Raw genomic sequence first — 23,352 nt, forward strand, 5'->3', positions numbered from 1 at the left:
GAGTGAGGGTTCTTGCTTGGACAGAGGGTAACCTGACTGCCAACCAAAAACCCCATTTCTAACAATTATATAGATATATTTTCAGATTTAAATTGATTTATAAATGTTTGTAGCTATGAGCAATTTTTGGTTATATTGTTAAGAATTTAGTTAGATATATTTTTGGGGAACAATTGTTCAGATTCTAGTGATATAATATTTTATTTTTAACTTTAACATGTTTATAAAATATTTTATGTTTATTTTAAATAATTGTTTTCAATTAAAAATGTATTTAAGTATTCATTAATGATATTGCAATTATTTTAGTGAAATTATTGTAGTTGATTTTTGTGAATTGATATTTTTGACATATGGTATGTTTATTTAATGGTGATGTTATTTTTGTTTCTGGTATTTGTGTTTTCGATATAGGTAAGAATCAGTGTTTTCAACAACGATGTTTGTGTAGTCAATATTGTTGTTTATTAAGAATAGGAAGGCAAATTTCTGTTACCTATATTTATTTTCTGATATTTTTGAGTTGTGATATTGAATACATCAATACGATGTCAGTGATCCAATGATGGGGGATAACTGCTGAGGGAAAAATTGCTTGAATCTTTTTAGGGTCACCTTGTGATTGCCACATGTTTGGTGTTGGTCAATGTGGCAACAACTGATACCGTGAAACATACCCCTGAATGGAATATTAGTAAAATATATATGTATTTAAACCTTTTTTTATATAACTCTGATCTACCCAACCAGTAATTAGAGTAAGTGTAACAGAACTTTAGCTGAAAAAAACAGTGCACCATAAATCCAATTTTATTCTTAACAGATTTGATCCTTAACCTCAGTAGTCAGTCGAGCCATATATTTTGTTTGGTTATTCATCCGCTTCTCATTTCAGCAAAGAAAGTTGGAACTGTCTGCAAAAACAGGAGAGGGTAGGGGAAGTGAGAGTAGTAATCGGTCAAGTGATCATTAGGATGTTATATTATCCATTTCGATGTTATTTAAAGAGACACCTTTTTAGTTTTTTTTCTCCAGAATGACGTAAGTTCAATTTTATTTGTGATGTCATCTGGCAAAGGGTTCCAGAGGTGAGGACTGGACCAGTGAATGATTGTCTTGAGGCATGGTGGGATTTGCAGTACTGAGATTCTAGTTGAGGACATTTTGCTTCTCAGTGCTCTTTCATAACCTCTTATGTGTAGCAGAGAGCTAGGGTATGTTAGGGTTTAGCCCTCTGATAGTCAGGTATGCTGGTTTAAACTTGATTACTGCCTTTAACAGTAGTTACTTTAGATTTTCCAGGATGGGTGATAAATGATCAATTTTTTAAAATGTATTGTTATATAAGCAGTCAATTTCTATCTGTTTTTCAGGGCTACTAATGATGCATTTTCGTCTCTCATCAGTACATTACCGTAGTTGATTCTTGATACCAGGATTTCCTGAACAACTTCCCAAAAGTCACTTTTTGTGAGCGCAGGTTTGAGATGTTCAGCGAGTGAGGAGGGTTTTCCTGTTGATTGGTGGCATGCTCAATGTGAGCGTTCTTTGGCACGTTTACGCTGAGCCAATATTCCAGAGATTTTACTTCTTGCTTCAGGTTGAGTGGGAATACTGCTATATTTAGCCAATTTGTATCGACTTTAGATGGCAAGTCTTGCTGCATAGCATAAATTCTGTTTTCTCCAGATATAGATTCAGGAAATTCATTGACCTCTATTTTTCTACTGTTGACAGAAAATGTTTTAGAGTGATGACATTTTTCGAATGTTGTAACTTTCATGCATAGTTGTGTAATATCCATGGACTAGTAAATGAAGACCTCAGCTGGTCCTCATGCAAGTTAAAAGTGTGGAGTGTAACATAGAACCTTTTGGAACAGGTCATGTCAATGTTTTCTTTGTATTTCTTTTTTTTTAATCTTGTGGAAATGTTTTGGTCTGAGATATTTATCTAGTTTCTTTCAAGTTTTCAAATTTATATTCTTTTTTGATGTAGTGAATTAGAGAACCATTGCTTTGTTGCATTTAGGTTTATATTTGCCCTCTTCAGAGGCCTTAGTTTGGCCACAATTTCTTTAATCTTTTAATCAAAGAGGTTTATTATTTAATTTACATCATGCACTTGTGTGTCATGTGTAAATGCTATTCTCAAGGCAGCGCCAAGTGTGCTAAGGGGATTTCTTTTGAGCAATCTTTTTATTTTGGTTACTTTCTGCATTATGTTTTTGTTCATTGTTTTTAATTTGTGTGGTCTGGTCAATTAACAGGAATTGTGTCAAGACAGGTAATGTGGGTTTGTTTAAGATTGTTATATCCAGGATTTTTCCTTTGCAAGGTGTGGGATGGGTACATAGTTGCTGGAGAGTGTTACTATCTAAGCAGCACTGATATTGATTAAATATGCTGGCTTTAATATTATCCCATAAGATGTTGAAATCTCCGATAAATATTTAGCCCCATATTTATACTTTTTTAGCGCTGCATTTGCATCGTTTTTTTGACGCAAAATCGGTGCAAACTTACAAAATAAAATGGTATTTTGTAAGTTTGGGACGATTTTGCCTTAAAAAAAGACGCAAATGCGGCACTAAAAAAGTATAAATATGGGCCTTAGTATATAGAGCCTATTTGTTGGACTACAAAGTATTTAATTATTTCTTCTATGTTTTACATGGCACTCAACTCTCTGTACTTAGTTGGCAAATATATTATTTCTTTTGGTGATATTTTTAAAGCCGTCTTAAGCACTTTGAATAGTTTGAATCCTCTTGTGATTTAGTACAGACCAATCCTCTGCCTGTATTCAACACAGTGAGGGACACTATTAAGACGAACATAGGGCATGTTGTACTTCATCAGGCCCTGGTAGTCAAAGTCTCTGTTATCAAAGAAGCCTTAAAAGATGCATTAACATTAGTCTAGGATGTTTGGCCATCATAGGGCTTGACAAAGACAGAAAGGGAAGGTCTCAAAGAGGGAGGGAAGTGACAAAGCCCCTATTTCATCGAGTGGGCATATGCCAGTCTATCTGATGTCTGCCCCAAAGCCTGATAGACAACTTCTTTTCACTGAAGCAGTTATGGGAAACTCCTAGAAACCCCAAAAACAATAGTCGGCCACCCAAATGTTAGCAGTCACTCTGAACAAAATAATGAAGGAACTGACTTCAATAAAAGCTGTTCACTCAATCAGTGGAGGAGAAAACATTAAAGACAGCCAATTAAGTTCTCTCTGTAAGAAATTAGATAGCCTAATTCAACACATGGTTGTTATCAACTGAGAATAGATTAACCTTGGTGGAACTAAAACTAGACATATCACTGACTGGGCACAAGATCCCTGGAATCTCCTCAAAAAGTGTTTGACTTGGAAGACTGGAACCAAAGAGACAATGTTGGCTTTTGAGTAGGCCCCAAGAAGCTAGAAGGAGACAATGTATTCAGTATCCCAACCCTGTTTTCGAGAATGTACAAACCTTACTTTTGACACTCTGCTTGAGCTATAAAAGGCACACAGGATCAGGAGGAGAACCAGAAATAAAAGGCCGGAATGAGATAGATAAGAGCCAGCTGTCTAAGCCACCTGCATGCTAGACAAGTTATTACTGCTGCTAAAAACACTGCTCTTTCCAGTTTGGTGAATATAAGATCCATGTTTTGTAATATTTCTCCTTTGAAAGTAATCTGGAAAGTAAGAAATATCTGACCCTATAGCGTGACCTGAGAAAATGAGCTATATGCTTTGGGCTGTTCACACCAGAAACCAAGCTGATGGAAAGTCCAAAAATGAGAGACATAAAGACAGAAGAAGACAGAAGACAAAAGAAGACACAAACACAGGGACTAACACAGGTTTCCCCTAAAAACAGTGTGATGAAAACTGACCTGGAACACAGCTATGTGCTTTTGTTCTGCTGAAAGGATCCACATTGGAAACATATTACCCCCTGAGTGGAATGACTCTGTGTACTCTGTGCTGTCTATTCCTACAAGTTGGGGTTTATTGATGAGATATAAATATTAAATTTCCCTCCTCCCCCCAAAAGCTCCCTAGCCCCTGCAGCCCCCCCCCCACTGTCACACAACCTTGGACAACCATGACCCCTTAAGGATTCACAATGATAGGCCACAACATTTGTTCCACACAAGGGTTGCAAGTTAGGGTCTTATTACATTTTTTTCGGTCCGACGGCTGGACCACCAATACGACGGTTGGGAGGCGGCTGCCAGAATGGCGGCGAAGCCACCACCATATTATGAGTTCCCCACCAGGCTGGATGGCAGACACAGTGCAGCAGCATTATCTGTGGCTCTCAGGCAGAGCCAAGGCCAATGGCATTGCACTGTGTGCGCCAGCAACACACTTGGAATGCGCCTTGTTTGCCATGGCAGACAGTGCTCATTTTGAGTGTGCTGACAAAGCGGCCCCTGCACTGCCCATTCTGTGGGCATGGGCAGTGCAGGCGCTTCTCTGTGGCCCCCTCTCTGCCTTTCCACCGACCTTGAAAGGCTGGAGGAAAGGCAAGTCGGAATCAACACGGCGGTGCCGAACTCGGCACCACTGTGGTTTATAGCAACTTGCGCCACCACCAACCTGTCAGGATCCACGATCGTGACGGTCAAGGCAGTGTGATGGCGGTCTGACAGCCAACATCATAATGTGGCCATTCAGCCACCAGGGTAGTGGCCGTCTGACTACTGCAGCAGGTACAGCAGTACATGGATCGCAATACTCTTAATCGGGCCCTTATTCTTCACGACTATTGTGACTGTAAGTAATGTTACACCATGGGACTCATTAAGGGTTTGGCGGTCTTCTGGAAAGACTGCTGCGGTGGCAGCCGCAAAAAGACTGCCATGTTGTTGGTGATCCGACCGCCTTACTGAGTCACACAGCAAAGACGCCAAATACAGCCAAAATTCCAAAACCGCCAGGACACTGCAGGGCAGGAAAGAGACTGTCCCTCCACTGCCAGCCCACCAAAATACCTAAAATCAAATTATGATCCACAAATCACTAGAGCAGTTCTTCAATGGCTGAAAACCATTGGCAGCGTAAACCATGGCGGTCACCACAGTAATACACCACACCACATTGGATAGTTTGAAAAGCCTACACCTGGTACACATCCACACACCCAACACACCTACTAACTGCACTATAAAAAAAAACACATTCACATCCCACAATCCTTTGCAGCTAAAACCCCAAACACAGCCAGAGAGTAGACTAAATAGAAAATATTAAAAAGCACACAAAAGGCACCCCTACACATCTTACTCATCTCTCATCCCACACCTGAACAACATACACAACACACACTTTAGTACCCCCACACAATACACAACTGTCAACCACTCACAACACAGCACCCACACCTCATCACCTATTCATTTATCTCCCCATTTTCCCTATCTCATCGTCTCGTCCACCACTACCATGTCCCCACTAAAACATCCATGTTTCACTGTTGATAAGTTGAGGGTGATGGTGGACATAATTACCAGAATAGAGCCATACATTTTTGGAGCACAGGTCCAGTAAACATCAATAGCCAGGAAAATGGATTTGTGGCAAAGGATTATCAACAGGGTGAATTCAGTACAACAAGGAAGGACATCAGGAAGATGGAATGACCTCAAGGGGAAGGTCTATATCATGGTTGCCAGGCACCAGCTGGTGGTCCTCAAGACTGGTGGGGACCCTCACCTCCTCCCCCTACTTTCACATCATGGGAAGACACTTTCTGTGTCTGGCCTGGGTCGTACAGGGATTGACAGCACTTCAACTTCCAGCGGGCACTGTTCCCGCTATCGGAAAACCAGAACAGTGTACTATAAGTGAAATTGCCTTGCATGTTCAACTAGCAATCAAATCAACCCACCTGAATGCTCCACTATTGAACAGTTTATTGCAATGACAGCAATGCTATGGCCCACTACCAGTACTATTACAAGCAAAACACAGCTACAGATGTGTTTCTTACTAAACTGGCCTTTGAAATTACCATCCAAACAATATCATGCACTCACCTGGGGGGAGGGGGGGAGGCTATATGAGAAGCTTGCAGTACACCAATACAGAGGCCCAGGTGAAATGGTAACTCCAATACTGTTGGCCATCTCTGTTACAATTGTGCATTGTCCAGCTGTTAGTTGAATCAATGATGCCATACACCTTACTAGAAGATAACTTTACATTGTCATGTCTTTACTCAGACAAGATATGAGCAAATCAACAGTCATTTAACCACCAACATACTCCACGAGCTTGGAACATGGTGTATGCAATTGCAAATCTCTGTGTGCCACATAGCTCTAACCCAGATTTGGAAGCAACTCTCATTGTCATATCAGGTGATTGTGTAAAGGATTTGTGTGCATGTCACATAGTATGTCTAGTGGTCAAAGTTAAACATCACTTGTTGCATCACTTACAGCAAGTGTGTGTTCCACTCCTTCTGCAGGTAACCATTCCATTCTCACCATGGAGAGGACACCAGAGACTACCGCTTCCCCTCTGGATGAAGGCCCCCACGAGGAAACAAACCTGGGATTTTGGTCAATGAGGACCAAACTGGTCCATCAGGGAAACCTGGTCAGACAACAACTTTCAGCCCCACCCTGCCCATATCGACTCCTCCCAGCCCTGTTGCATCCACATCACAGGCAACCATTCACCCCCCAAACCTGGGTCCCAAGGGCAGTGTCTTCCATTGTGTGCCCCCCTCCCAGTACAGGTATCTGATTCTCCTGTTGTGACCCTGACAATGGTGGACCTGCCACCTGTGGTAGTGGGCACACTGTGCCAGGGGCACAGGCACGTTTGGGCAGGGTGTGTGTGAGTGATGGTGTGGGCCAAGGGATAGGTGCTCCAAGGGACACTACTGGCCAGGACACCATCTCCCAAGTCTTGGGAGCTTACCAACATTCCCAAGGCGTAATGGGCCAGGCACTGACCACGATGGGGTAGGTCAGACAGCTGCAGAGGGACTACCACCAGGAAGTCGTACAGCAGTGGCAGGCCCAAAATGCCCACCTGGCTTCCATTGCTAGTGTGCTGAGAGACATGAATACCACCCGAGTAGGCTTTATACCCAACATCTGTCCTCTTCCACTAACAATGAGACATCAGACACTTCAACATCTGTGGCAACTAGTGAATTGGAGCTCCTGCGAGGGGAAGGGAATGCCTCAGACACTCCACCCTCTGTAGCAGAAGAACCCCCCCACAAACATGGACGTCCACACAGACATCCTGGAGGAGCAGATGCCAAGAACAAAACCACTGCCAGGAAGTGAACCTGTACTGATTGTTTTCTCTTGTGTGGCACGGATACACCCCGTTGACTATTCTGAAACCTAGCTCCATTTTCCCATGGTACAAGGACAATGTACTTGTGTTTTTAAATGGTGTAGCAGCTACCCTGATGATTTCATCCAATATGACTGAACCCTTCATTGTTTTCTTTCTGTCATTTTTGTTTCAAAACACTCATTTTGTTGTACACTCCTCAATAAATACTACTTATCCACAGACTGTGTGTTAGTGTTATTTATCAACCTTATACAACTTCTCTCAAATGTAAAACCTCTATCATGGTCAACACACATGTACCATATAACCAAGCTATATATTGCATTGACAAAGTATAATATACATTACACAAATCACTTGTATTGTCCTTTCCCACATATAGATTTGGAGAATGCCAATGAACACATAGTGAAATACTGCTGCTAACTTCAGAGTCTCAGCATGGGTGTCATACACGGCACCACACATACTTTTGAGTTTATGAACAGGTTAGTCTTTAACTATGGCAGGAGGCAAACATATTGGTTCAATGCATCATCAGCTAAAGCCTTTTCACATACCTGTACCATAGCTCCCAAAATAACAGACCCCATGAATCAGACAGAAGTCAGTACTACTGTCCCCAATCATGGAATCTACCACTTACTATGGTCAGTATCTGTATACTTGCCATTGACCTATGCCAGTCTTCAGACAAATGCACAGTGGTCTGCAAAAAGGAAACACACTGAAGCTACATACAAGTTAGTTCTCATCCAACATGAACCATTATGATGTTAGAGGGTCTAGATACCCCATCATAACACGTGTCAGAGACAAATGAACACAGATGGCAACAATGCCCCCCCTAATACCAAACAGGTCTTTGGTGTGGAATACAACACTATCATCGCACTGTACTGACAGTCTGGACATAGAACTCACACACCTGGTTCAATCAATGTTGGTTTCATATGTCAGTCTGTGATTCCCATCTGCCTGTGACACTGTCTGATTTAGCCAAATGAGGATGAGCCAAACAGTCAACCTGCAATCTGTAATTGACAAACATAAGGTATAGGCTGCATTGATTTATACATTACACAGCCAATTCATATATACAAATGTAGCTCTGACTGTGCATTGGGAAAATATTAGACCAGGTTTATAACATGCTTGTACACAACTCCATGTAACAATATGCATGCATATCTGAGTCATCGGATTTGAAGCCACTTATGACCTCTCTGATGGTCAGAATAAGTACCTTATCCAGCATTCTTTACCTAACCAATAACCCACTTAATCACTTTAATTACTTTACATCACATACCTTAAGTCAGGTGAAGTACTAATTGATGAGATCCGTTCTGATGTCTCCAGCATCATCCTCATCATGCTCATCCTCACTTGGCAAATCTGCATTTCCACCCTCAGGATCTGCTGGCTCCCTCTCATCTGGTATGAATGGAATCTGACGTCTCAGTGCGAGGTTGTGGAGCATGCAGCAGGCAACAACAATTTGACATACTTTGGTGGGTGAGCAGAAGAGGGTTCCTCCAGATTTATTGATGCAGCAAAATCTTGCCTTCAGGAGCCTAAAAGTCTGCTCCATGACATTCCTTATCCTTCCGTGGGCCTCATTGAGGCAGACTTCCCCATACATGGTTGGGTACCTCACTGGTTTTAACAACGAAATATGTTTTTTGTAGCCAGAGACCCATGTGAAGAATAGTTACAACAAGCTAAACATAAATATTGGACATTCGCATATGTGGTATTAGATAAAAGTTACAGACACACATGACATGTATGACTTCCCAACCAGCCAGGACCTCTGTGTGTATTGATTGTTGTGTCATTAGCAGTGGGATATTGCTGTTCCACATGATGAAGGAATCATAGACTGACCCAGGATACTTTTCACAAACTTGTGAGGTGTAGAGGCCAGCTAAACAGACCACTTGGACATTGATGGAGTGGAAGTGTTTCTTGTTCCTATACACCTGTTCAGTGGCATTTGGGGCAACTAAGGATACATGGGTGCCATCTGTAGCATCAACCACATGTGTAATGTGTCTTAAAGCATAAAAATCAGCCTTTACATGGGACAAATCTTCACGTTGTGGAAATCGGCTGTAGCTGTCCAGGTGTTTCAACAATGCAGCCAGTACAGCCTTCAAGACCAGACTGAACATAGGACGAGATATCCCTGCAGTTAGGGCCACTGTATTTTGAAAGGACCCAGTGGCCAGGAAGTGTAGCACTGACATGACTTGTATAATGGGAGGTATGCTATTGGGATTACGAATGGCAGGCATCAGATCTAGCTCCAACTGACGACAGAGATCAATGATTATCTGCCTATCCAGGCGGTATATTTGAATCACGTCACTCCTCCATGGTCTGCAAGTCTGCTAATGGACAGTACTCTGGAGGGTGACTTGCTCTTCTCATGCTAGGGTAACTATGTGGGACAACACTGGAATGTATGTATATCACTCAGTCTACACAGCATCAGTTTGATCACACCTACGTCACATATAATGCTACATTTTGTCATAAGAAACTGTGAAAACGTTGTACTCAGCACATACCTAGGCAACCTTTGGCTCATAAATGCATTGATATCCCCTTACCCCTATAATGTTTTTTAAATGGAGAAACATGTCACTGACAGTAACTGTGACATTAACTTACTTAACATGATGAACATGTTTGGTTCACCAATATTATTTTCAGATTGTCATTACACTGCTGCCAATACTATTTCACATACATAACTCAGGATACATCAATGTAAACTCCTCTACATGATACATGAACATTTCTACATGTTTGCATAAAACCAGCAGTTAACAAACTGTCATAAATACTTTTCACAGATAGTGAAATAATTTTCAGAATCTTAGCATTTATATATGATCCTTAAAATGGCAGCTGCCTGACCTACTGTACTGATCTTTAGGAAGTGACCTAACTCCGATGACGGATGCCATCATGGGGGTAGGTCACGGTGGACATTGCCATTGGAACACATTGCTGACTTTAGCGGACTTAAGCCAATGGTGAGGTCCACCAGCGGTGACGGTCCTGTATGTAGCAGACGTGACCGCCATCTCATACTTCATCCCTCATTTGACACCTGACATTGCTGCCAGCAAGACCTCCAGGACCAGAGCTGCTCTGTATTGCTTCTGGGGGCAATCATGCCACGTCCTACAGGTGATAGCACCACTGCTTTCTCAGCTGATGAGCTGGACAAGCTTGTGGAGGAGGTCCTACCTCTGTATGAACAGCTACATGGTGCATCAGAGGAGCAGGTAAGTGCAATGCAATGCCGATGTTTGAAATGTTCAGTGTTTAATGATGTTCGGGAAATGCTGTTGAATGAAGCATTGGGCAATATGTGTGGATAGCTGGACATGTGCACATTTGCATAGATAGATTCTGACTCCTGGTACATAGTAGGTGTGTGTGATATATGCACCTTGACCAACCTACAGACTGTATAACATGATAATTGAAGGTGGTGTCAAAAATACTTAGACAGATATACTATGCTTAAGGGCATGATTGTAGTTGGCATACGTTTCTAGCCCACACCTAGTGCTGGATATGCTTGTTGTATGCCTGACTAAACTTCACACATGGCCTGACTGCAGATGGTCATTCCACATAGAAGGGGATGCTGGAGGAAGTGTGTGTATGGCTACTAGCACCAACTTTTATTTTCACACTTCTTGTTTTGGTATTGTGCATGTGCACATGACTTTCTCCTCTTGTCTGTGTCATCCATGCAGGTCAATGCCCATGCGAAAAAGGTAGTTTGGCGTGCCATCGCCAAGAAAGTGAGGACTCTGGATGTCCTCAGCCAGCGGAGCACCCACTGTAGGAAGTGGTTGGAGGACCTGAGACACTGGGCCCGGAAGACCGCAGAGGCCCAGCTGGGGATGTCCCCCCAAGGAGGACAGGGTGCCCATTGGACCTTGACCCCCTAATGGCCTGCATATTGGCGGTGGCCTCACCTGAGTTGGATGAGCGTTTGAGGGCAGCACAGCAGCCGCAAGGGGTTAAGTACAGATTTCACACATTTTCAGCCCTCTGCCAGGTCAGCGTATGAAGTGATAGAATCTAATCTCTGACAATTTGGTAAGTGCAAAGGGTCAATGATATCCAAAGCACACATAGATGTACAGTCTTCAACATTGGTACACAGGTATGCACATTCTATTGTGTATAGGTACATATTACTCCCCTATGTTATCCCCTCTGTATAGAAGCATAAAATGATGCACATGTGAATGTGTCATATGGGTACCACTATACAGCTTTTCATACCATGCTAGTTGTTCTTTCCCACCTACAGATCAATACTCCCAATATCATGATGGTAAGTCGTCCAGGTCTTTGCCCTCTGTCCATTCTAATGTCCCTTGATCCATGTCTATGTGCAACATAGAGTCTGACAATTTAAAGTAATTCCTACTTTTCATTAGGCTTCTGATGAGTAACAGCATCATGTGAGGCTGTCAAGTCCATCTGACAATTTCCATGGCATACTTGCAAAGCTTACTCAGAGCTGTTAGAAGGTAATTCCTTTGGGAAGTGAGAGGTGTACAGTGGCCCCTGTAATGTGTCATCTGAGTGGTCATCTTACATTTAGGTAATCATGGAGGTACTGCTAGACTCCTATTGGAGTATTGCATTGATATCAGATCTATGAATGTTATTACCATGTACATATTCGGTAGGTGGGAAATGGCTACACAGCTATTTCCTTAGTCATAGTGTTGTAGGCATGAGACATAGGCCAAGACATTTTCTTAACAATTACAGTCTTAACAGGTTTTTGCCAACATTGTGTGTACATTGTAAGGTTGTGTTAAAAATCAACATTGTAATGTGTCTCAAACATACCTTCTTTTGCTATTTTGGATATGTTTTGAATGCTTTTGATATGGAAACCTATTCTTTGCACTGACCACATTGTGGTGCAGGTGCAGTAGATCACGTTCACATGTGGGTGGACTGGTGTATGTGTAGTCAGGCATTTGGCTTGCATCAAGGTATATGTCCCTATCATTGTAGCCTCAGATGTGGTTTGTGTCATTGATATTTTCCCAAACAGATGTACGACTACTCGTGTTTGATGTGTGGATAGTGAAGTTGCCAATTAGTAACAGGGCTATTGATGTTGCCACTCATCTTGATATATTGAACTGTATGTCACCTTGATGGACATGACAGGTGTCCATTGTACTGAAAGAGTAGTTATAATACCTGTGGTTGTGTGTAGGTAAATGCTCTGGGCCAAATTGGCCCTTATAAGTGTGCAAGACTTTGTTTACAGGAGGACAACGACTTAGATGAGTAGGTTCACAAAGTATGTATCATCCTTTCCTATATCACAATTGGTACATGTGTTGGTGACGTGTCCAGACTCTCTGCTACTCCAAATTTGGATATGCCAAATGGACCAGTTGAATGTTTGCAAATTTCCATTGTGAAGGTTGTGAACTCTGTGGCATTAAATGGTTCTGTCTTGTATGCAAAATGCTGTCTTGTGTTTAGCATATGATAAGGTCCATTTCCTGGTACATGACATCCAGTCAAAATGTAATTATGTGTAGATTTTGTGTATGTAATATGTGGAAATCAGTGTTACCACTATTTCCCATAGCTTGGTTATTAGTTGCCTATGTTGCTGTGGATAGGGACCCAGAATCATGTGGCTAACTCCGCTTGTCATGGAATGGTTATTGTGATAGCTCTACTGATATGATGGTATTGTAGTTGTGAGATAGTGGCTTAGCTGGTGTGTGTTATTGTTGTTATATAGGGGTCTACATTGTGGCTAGTTGTGACATGATGTTGGCCCTAATGTGGTTCTACCTAGGGGCATAGTACAACTAGATGTAATTTTAATGAGGTGTACAGTGTGATGTTAGTGGTATGAAAAGAATGTGATGACCATACCTCTCTTTCTGTTTTCCAGCATCGGCAGGCAAAGGAGATAGGGCACAGCTGAGTGGGGAATCTGCTGGCCATGGGACCTCCAGCCATTGGAACTCTGAGGGGCCCAATGGCACGGTGGGTGAGGGGAGTGCCACAGGGGAGACAGAATCTACTTCATCATCTGAATCCTCCTCCAGTGGACACTCCCTGGTGGTGACAGACCCATCTAGGACCACCCCAGCACCATCTCTGTCCACCATCCCCCTTTCTATCTCCGCCATCCCTGTAGCTCCCCACCCAGTTAGCCGTGCCCGTTTACCTAAGAGGGTGGGTGTCTTCTTTGCCACAGGCACCTCTGCCTCAGCCCCTTTTAGCCCTGATGCCCTTACTGAGGAGGGTATTGACCTCCTGAAGTCTATATCTGTGGGTCAGGCAACCGTTGTGAAAGTCATCCAGGAACTGGCAACTCAGATACAGCAGAGTAATGCATTCCCGGCTGGCCTACAGAGATCATTTCAGGCCCTGGCCTCTACACTAATGGCAGCCAGTCACCCTTTGTCTCCTGCCCGTCCACCTTCCTCTTTCCAATCCCAATCCCCCTCTCCTTGACCCAGCCAATGCCCACAAACATACAGGCAAGCATCCACCTCAACTAACAAGGATAGCACCAACAACCAAAAGCACCAGCGGCATACACACAAGCAACATACACCTGCACGCACAGCAACAGTCACAACCTGCCCCTACACCCCCACCACCCATGTCTTAACAGACAGCACACCTGACACACCTGCAGACACCACACCAACATTCACAGATCCAGCCACTACACCTATCCTACCTGCAAACAGTACCCCAGCAGACCTTTAGACATCCACTCCAGTCACCGTACCACTAGACACCACAACCACTGACACTCCTACATGCAGCACGTCCGCCATACCTGCAGTCACCACTCCAACAGACAGCCACGCACCCACCACGGCATCCCCCAGCACCTCCACCTCCCTCAGCCCAAAACATATAAAAACCCTCACTCACCCTCCCAACAGACACCCACCACCCACAAGCATACCTTTCACAAATTTACACCTTAGACATCTACACCAGCATCTCATACAACCACTCCCTCTCCCTCCACACCCAAACCCATTTGCCGTGACCGTCCCCATGTGTGTAAAAAATCCTTCCTTTCTGAGTTTGCCCTTTTCCCTACTCCTCTTCCTGTGAAACCCTAAATGTTCTTTTTCCCACCTCAAGGCCTTCCCTTCCACCTCCAAGGCCACCCCTTCTTACCTATCAGTACCCATTCCTCTCCCCCACCAAGAAGTGGACCCCTCCCAAGAAGACCAAACCCTCCCCCAAACCTAAACCAAACCTCCCCTCCCAAGCCTAAGCCTAACCCCAGCCACCTCTCCAGATCTACCCTGAGATGCCTGCCTGCCCCCTTGATGCCCCTACCTGTGGAGGTTACATGGCAGCCAGGAGTCAAGTTGGGGCACCATTTGGTACCTTTGGCAATTTTAAATTGCTTTGTTATCGGGCTGGCTAATAGCCTTGTATTTAGCAATTTATATATTTAGATAATATAAAAGTTACCAACCAGTTGTTGATTTTGAGGTTACATCTTTGTCCTGCCTTTACTTTCCTGGGTTGAAGTTGTTCCTGGCTGACATTGATTGTGTTTTCAGTATTTGTGTGTGTGGTGCTTGTTCTTCATGTACTGTTTGGGCAGTTTGTGAGGGTGTGTGCAGTGCTTTTGTCCCCCAGGGATAGGGTGTGTGTTGCGTGATGGGAATGTGTTTGTTGCAGATATGTCGTGATGGTATTGTGTGGTGTTTGTGTTGACATGTGATTGTTGTAGTGTGTGGCTTTGTGTGCTTTGACTGTGTGAACGTGTGTATTGTGCATGGCATGATAAGTATGATATACCGTGTGATTTGTGATGTGTGTGTCGCTAGGTAAGTTGTATGATTGTGTGTGTTCATTCCTTGTTGGTCGTATGTTGTGTTATATGTGTAATGTGTCCCTGGGTAGTGTCTATTGTGAGTGCTTGCCATTATGTTAACAATGGAGCGGTAGTGATGTTGTTGTGGTGTTGTATGGTACTGTCTGAGAATGGGCCTGTGCTGTGTTGCCATGAGTAAGTTTGTGGTTTTAATGTATGGTGTGTGTGTGAGTGTGTGTTGTTGCTGTACTGTGTGTGCTGTGCATGTGTGGGTGTTTGAATGGATGTATGTGAGTGTGCGTGTCAGTGTGCTCTTACGTGTGAGTGTAGCCCTCACACCCTCTTCCCTATGGTATGTTATGTAAGTGTGCAAACTTTGACAGTCTACAAATGTAACAGATGATTGTGTGTACTCACGGTTGCTGTTGTCGTTGTAAGTAAAGATTCCATAGTCTTTCAGCAAGTAGGAGCCGTGGAATTATGTCTAGTTCTGGTTCCATGGCAGCTCTGGACAAGTATGGCTTCCTGAAGGTGAGTGTCTCCTTTTATACAGTTTGTTCCCACCTGGGTTTCCGTGGTCTGACCGCGGCGGAAACCCAGGCGGTGTGCAGCCTCCTAATATGTCCAGTGGAAACATGGTCTCCGCTGGCTTGCTGGTGCCTTCCGTCATCCATTGCAGTCTGATTGCAGTGGTGGTGCAGGGGGTGCTTTGACTGTATTCCGTAGGGAATACCGCCAATGTCATAATTTGGTGGTCTTCTCGACCACTGCAAACATGGCACTCATGGGTCCGCCAAACTCGTAATGATGCCCCAAGATATGAATTTGGTGCCAACACTTGCATATAAAAGTTTAATCTTATTTCATTTTATTCTGCTCAGTTATACGGACATTTTCAACAACACATCAAGACGGATTTAGCTGCCTGGGCTGACCTGCCTCACTGCAAATGATGTAGCTAAGCAGTCATTTGAAGCTGAACATGACCTCCATAGATGCAATCAGACCTAATTTACACTACAATCCTCACAGTTTTGGTGGTATTCTATGTGACCTGTTCATAGGCCCGCACTTGTCAAAATGAGCCAGTGTACCATTTGCCAGACTGCAGGAACACCTCCATTTTTGTACAGTGACACAAAATAAATCATCCAAATTCAATCAAATGCCACTTTGAGATATGTATTCTTGATTTCTTTTCCTCATGATCAAGAGAGCTTTCAGTTCTATCATTTAATTAAATGACATGATGTTTCATTTTATGGAACACATTGCTCACTACACTCGGATCTAAATTACCAGATATTGCATTACTACAGGAAGATTACCTCAGTCCAGAGGAATCTGCCAAATTGAATCAGGACTGGGTTGGGTGGGTATTTCACACTACACAAACAACATGAACAAAGGGTTGGAGAGGCCATATTAGTCAAGAAATCATAGCTGCCCTATGTGCTTAGGATATGGATGGACCAGGAAAGCCCCTATGTGTTTATCAAACTCCAAATACATGAGTTTATGTTAGTTATTGTTTCAGTATGTGCCCAAATAGTCAACAGAGGGGATTTCTCTGGCCTGGATCCTGAATGCAATGGGAAAATCGAAAATAGTGGATGGAAACCACTTCATCTAAACTGTTTAATGGAAATGTCCAGAATGAATGGCATTTACCTTTTCAAAGAAACCAATCCATAGTATGTCTTTTAGGTTGAAATTGACTTTTAAATGCTTACTTTTTAAGTATAAATGCAATGGTTGCTTGTCTTACTTTCAGAAACAGTTTTGTCAGTGACATTTATTTCAGTGCTTTAGTTCGGGGACATGATTTCATACCTATATATTTTACAATGACAAACAATTACTTCAGATGCATTTAATTTGTTGACCTATGACTATCCATAAACAGTACCCATCACTGACCCCTCACAACCCCTAAATATCATCAGTCCCTGTCCCCTAAAATCCATCACCACACCTAAACTGCACTTATCCCTGGAGCTTAAAAGTCCTTTCTACCCTAACAATCCACCATCCTTGAACCATAAACTCACTCACTAACCCTAACTCTACCCATTCCTGAACCCTAAAACCACTACTACACCTAAACCCCTCCCATCCCATACCCCTTAAAACATCACCAGCACACCCAAACTCCACCCATCACTGAACCCTAAAATAAAACCCTAAAACCATTAAACACCAGCTATCCATGAGCCATACCAACTCCTTATCTCTCTAAACAACTCATTACTGAAACCGAAAAAAATGTTTTGCATCTAACTCTACCCATCTCCGAATCCTTAACGCCCCTGACAACCCTAAACTCCACCCCATTCTGAATCCTGAAAACTCTTCACCAACTCAGCCACTACCATAATTTAACCTTAAAAACCCTCACCAGCCATAAACTCTTCTGATCCAGCTATCTTAAAACCACTCAACACTCTTACAGTCCACCATCCCTGAAACATAAAACACCACACACACCTAAGCACTACTTATCTGTGAATCGTGAAATCCACTCACCAACCCTACACCCCACCATCTCTGAACCCTAAAATTCCTTTTCTATGCCTGAACTCCTGTTACTCAGAACTCATAAAAAAGCCTAATTACCATAAACATTACTCATCCGTCGACCCCAAACCCCCAGAGTAGTCCTAAACTCCACCCAAGTTGAATGTATTTTTGTATTTGTCCTTAGATGTATCTTTCCTTTGAAACGTTTCCTTTAAGTCTTGATTTTTTTGTATTTCCTTAAAATCATGTTTTGTTAAAATTGGTTTTCATTGATTTGGTTTCCTTCAATGTGGCTTCTCGATTTTACTTTTCCATTAATTAACACACATCAATACTGGAAAATTCCAGACATGAGGCATTCTAGATAAAAAGACACTACTTGCAGGCTGTGATAACAGATTGCATCATGGGGGGAACATAGAGACTGCTACCTCCCATGGAAAGGGATTATAAATGTACCTCTTCCTCAAATGGAATATGGTTTTGCCTATAAGTTTTATTAAATTCAACTCCATTGCTGTGTAGAGTATTGGCAGCCTTTATTGTCCTGAACAGTGTATCTGACCATGAGATGGCCTGCTCACAGATAAATTTAGAACTACTGACTTACCAGCGAGGCACTTGGTGATAAACACATCCATTGTGAAACGGCCAATGATGAAGCTTGACTGTGTTCCTTTTTGACAACCTAACTAGATGACAATGAGGGCTTGTTTGTCTCCACCCAAACACTTTTTGTGGCTAGGAAAGTGTATGTAAAGGTAGAGTTAATGAGAAATGCTGTACTGATCAGAGGAAAGACAAGGAAATCAAAACATGCGTAGCGCATGAAGTGGCTAGGCTAACAAATCATTACATATCTCTTCTGTAGTCCTCATTACATATCTCTTCTGTAGTCTACCTTGTGAATGTTGATCAAAGCAAAATGTGATCTAAACATGAGTTATACATTTAATACCTAACTGGCAATGCCATGTAACAAGCAGAAACAATACAAGCAGGGCAAGGAAGGAAGCAGGTTGTTGGCTTTTTAGGTAAAGAAAAGATGAGTTTTGATTTTCCTTTGATGTTTGAAGAACAAGGGCACTTACTGACATACCCAGTAGATATTACATTCAAATGTGCTTTTTGCTTTCACAATATATATTATTCAACACCATGAAAAGGAGCTGGCATTCCTGTCACTATTATATGTGTAGAATTATCAGTTGAGCAGAGAGAGGGTTGGGTAGGGCGACTTTACTGAACATGAAGTACACAAAGCTATAGATGATGTGCCTGTAGGAAATGTACCAGAGGTAGATGGCTCTCCCAGGGGAATAATGTAAAGTCAACAAACAAACGTGGTTCCAAGGTTGTGTAAGTTCTTTAAAGAAACTGGTTAGGTGGAGAGATGTGGCTGAAATTAACAATGCCAGGATCTCATTGACCTAAAAAATGGACCAGAACCCTCGGAGACGTGACGGCTATGGTTCCAGCTAATTGATGAATGTCAAAATAAAAACTGTATAGGACGTTTTGGTAAACAAACTGAGAACTGTTGTAACAACTCATGTGCAACCACCACAAGTGGGATTCGTCCCTACTTGCTCCTTCAGCCCCCACCTGAATATTCTATCCCCTATCCTATAGAAGGTGTAGAATGAGTGCGTCGACAAACTACTGGGTGCCCGAAAGTCATTTGGCCATGAGGAATGGGGGAATCTGTTCTGAATAATGGAAAGGATGTAACTGGGACTGGACTTCATTCAGAATGCAAAATGGACATATGGGAACCCACATCTTCAGTGACATGTGAAGGATTCGTATCTCACTTTTCAAGGTATTAGGGGACCAGAGGGGGCTGCCTCTTATCCTCACTATTACTTCTCCTGGTGTTAGAACCACTGGCAATATCCATTCAGGAGAATAGGATATAACTCACATAAACACACCAGCTGGGGGCAGACAGTTTTCCCATTGGTCTTGTCAGTACCTGATAAAGCCATTCCTTCAGTCATGCGACCGATCTCACTCTTTTGCAGATTCTTTAGCAAGAGGGCAAACATGGGCAAGAGCAAAACATCACCATTGATGAAACACACAAGCATGTCCTCCCTGAAAGGCCTGGAACTCAGAGCTATGGATAACTTCTCTCCTGTAATGGACAAACTAACCACAGAACTTCAAGGCTGGATAACAATGCAGTTCTTGCTATGAGGAAGGGTGCGAATCATTGAGAATAATGTGGCATTCTGTTTCAACCATACTTTTATCATGCTGCCCCTTGGGCCATGGATGGGCCTCTTAATAAGATCCTTTAAAAAAAAAATCAAGACCGTTGTTTATGGCAGCGCTGAGCTTCATTTATGGGATTCCTAACTCCATATCTCAAGAGAGTTGGGGGTCTATAGCTTCCCAACAAGAAACATACTGGATTGTTCATCAGTTATCACAGGCTAAGTATGTTGCCCACATGCGCAGGATCCCTTCCACGGTTGGCATTGAGAAGGCAAATATGGGATCTAAGGGGGGACTGGCCCCGCTGTACGTGAATGTCCAGTGTTCCAAGCAGAGCACAAATCCAGTTGTTCACCCTCTTTTGCATGTTTGGTGAAAAACACAGGAACAACTCTGAGTCCACAATGCTTTACATGATGAGGTACCTTTGTGGCATAATGGTGAGATTGTAATTGACAACCTCACTATCTTTTGGCTTATCTTGAATGATAGGGGAACTTTGACAATTTTATCATGGAATATCTAGCATAGGATATTGTGGTACCAGAATCTCGTGGACTATATATCAAAAGAAAAGTCTGCCAGAAAAAGTACACTTACTATTCTTAACTGAAACATCTATGAACCTTGACGATTTATATATTGCCAAGGTAGATATTTGTAGAGTTAGTATAGAAAATCTCTTTTTACTTAACTTTTGGTATTTCATTCTCGATATTCTCTCTAGCATAGGGATATTGTGTTATCTGAATACTGTGGACATAATATCAAAAGGAAAGTGCATATAGAGGAATTATAGATTTACTATTCTTAACTCCACATCTATGCACCGCAAAGATTCATATATCGTCAACGTACATATAGGTGAAGTTAGATGTAGAAATATGGTATTTCATTCTCGATATTTTGATAACGATATTTGTGCCATCTTGATAGTCCGGGGGGCACACCAATTATTTCTTGTCTGATGGGAGTTTCAAGGCCCTTGCGGAACTGCAACACAAGTTTGACCTACCCAAATTGCTGTTCCGGAAATATCGGTTGATGACTGTCTGAGACAACTGCTGGATTCGACACCCACTACACCACACCAGTCACTCAGCTGTTCTCAGACATCTGCATATTTGGGGATCATTCAAGTTGATAGCGCGCTTGGTCCGTAGTAAGTAAACTTACAAGGGGACGCGTATACGTCGATGAACCTTTTGATTTGCATGGAGTATCCTAGCTATGTAGTAATCAATGACCATCAATAATCAATACACGAATCAATAATCATAAGCAAAACATTAATCATCAGTGAGTAGCATCAACATCTCATGTATAACCACAGCTCAATTATACATTTTATCAATTTGATTTCCCTATTTGTTACAATACTAAGCCAGAAGGTTAATTCAAACTTTATTCAATCCACTCAGTATTAATTCATTAGTGACCACCAATGACATTATCTAATCAGAACTTCAGAAATCATGCGTTCTAATGCCTCAACATAAGCCAATAAAGAAAAATGTGTTAACATGAATATCAGAGTTCAGCAAATCATTCCATCAATCATTTGTTGCGGTAAATGTCAACATCTCAGAATCGGAACCCTACCTAACACAGATTAGCATTAGCATGTGGGACTTCATGCGAAAAACAATTTAGAACATCAACCTGGAAAAACATCCAGCTAGGAGAAAAACTATAAAACAGCGTAGTTGGTACTTAGAAAGAAAATGCACAAAAGGTCAATCAGTCACATTGTCATAGCTACCTAGTCATGCTATGGATCAGCAACAAAGTTAGTCTGCATCTTCAGGTCATCAATCGATCAGCAACGCATCAGGCTCTCAAGAGCATGAGCCCAATGACAGAATCTCGCAAAATTTTCGGCAAGGTCTCTCTCCTATTACCTGCCTCTAACATCTCCCTAACAGTTCTGACGTTTTTCCCCTCTGTCACAGCATTATATTAAAGTTACCCAGCCTATCCCTCAAATCCTAATTGGTCAATTAATCACCATATGTGATGCTAGCCAATGACTTTTATTTTACAAATCAATGAATTCTAATATTCCGCGGTTCTCAGGGTATCGATTGGTTCACTGTGCGATGTCCTCACCATCCGGCTCATCAGGTATCAAAAATGTTGCATCTTCTTCTCCAGTCAGTGTCTCTATTGTTCGAGTCCTGGGAAAGTACATCTCGTCTGCTTTACACCGGGTTTGATACAAATTTGATTCTCCCATCTCCTGTTCATCGGTTCATTGCAGAATATTCTAGCTAAGCAAATTTTATTAACATAAGTGGTCAGGGTCAGTTCAATGCATCAGCTTTTCTACATTGCACGATTATTCAGCTTCTGCATGAGGCTTGGCAAAACTAGGCCACAACTTTGGCTAAGTTAACTCTACAATATAATGCAAAACATATTTTATACATTTCAATATGACATATTACTACATTATTATTACGCATTTTCAATATTTCATGCAGTTTTAATCATTTTAGTATACTCGTGCATTCTGGTGGCTAATCTCTGTGGGCACATTTTCAAACGTGCACATTAATTTCTTTATGGTTAATTATGTCTATCATTTTCTAGTTAATCAAAACGCACAGCACTCATTCATATTTCTAATTAACATATCTGCTTCAACAAAGTGATTCATCTTTGGACTTCATAGTGTCCTGTTGATCATTGTTTCTCATAACCCAAAGGAAGGGGAACCTGAGTGCTTTAGGAAAACCAATTGTTGAGAACTGAACACCATACGTAGCTCTCATTAAAAAGAGTGGCCGGGCAACCAGGTTGGAACTGGGATATTGTAAAATATTGTGTCAGTGGCCGAGCAGGCTAATAGTGCTAGGCTGAGTCCAGGTTCACCCTGTTGGGGATGCAAGATGGCCGAATGTGACATTGTACACATTTTCTGGGCATGCCAGAAATTGAGTGGTTACTAGGCACATATTTGAGATGACTTGAAGGCTGAAAGGAATGTCAAGAACTTGCTCATGGCTCAAATTGTCCTACTATGTGACACATCCAATATTTCTAGGATGATGTACCTAAGAAATGTTTTTCCTCCAGCAAAGGTCATAGCAAAGATGGAAGTCCTACAAACTCTGACAATAACCCTTTATCAGACATGGTTTCATTATGTGTTTAACCTGGCCTCATATGAAAAAGATATATACAAGCAATACATAAACCTGAGTGACAATATTTGAGGAAGCCTATGGGAGTTTCCTTAACAAGTGAGAAGATTCTTCACTTGCAATAAACTTGTGGGCGGGACTGAGTTCATGTGAAGCAAGGAGATGGGAGTGAATAGGTCTGAGCAGAACTGTGTGAAGGCTAGATGGGTGGACTTATTGTTAGTTCTCTTGTTTTTCTTTTCACAATGGAAAATGTTACATC

The sequence above is a fragment of the Pleurodeles waltl genome, chromosome 6, assembly GCF_031143425.1.
Source record: "Pleurodeles waltl isolate 20211129_DDA chromosome 6, aPleWal1.hap1.20221129, whole genome shotgun sequence".
Classification (NCBI taxonomy): Eukaryota; Metazoa; Chordata; class Amphibia; order Caudata; family Salamandridae; genus Pleurodeles; species Pleurodeles waltl.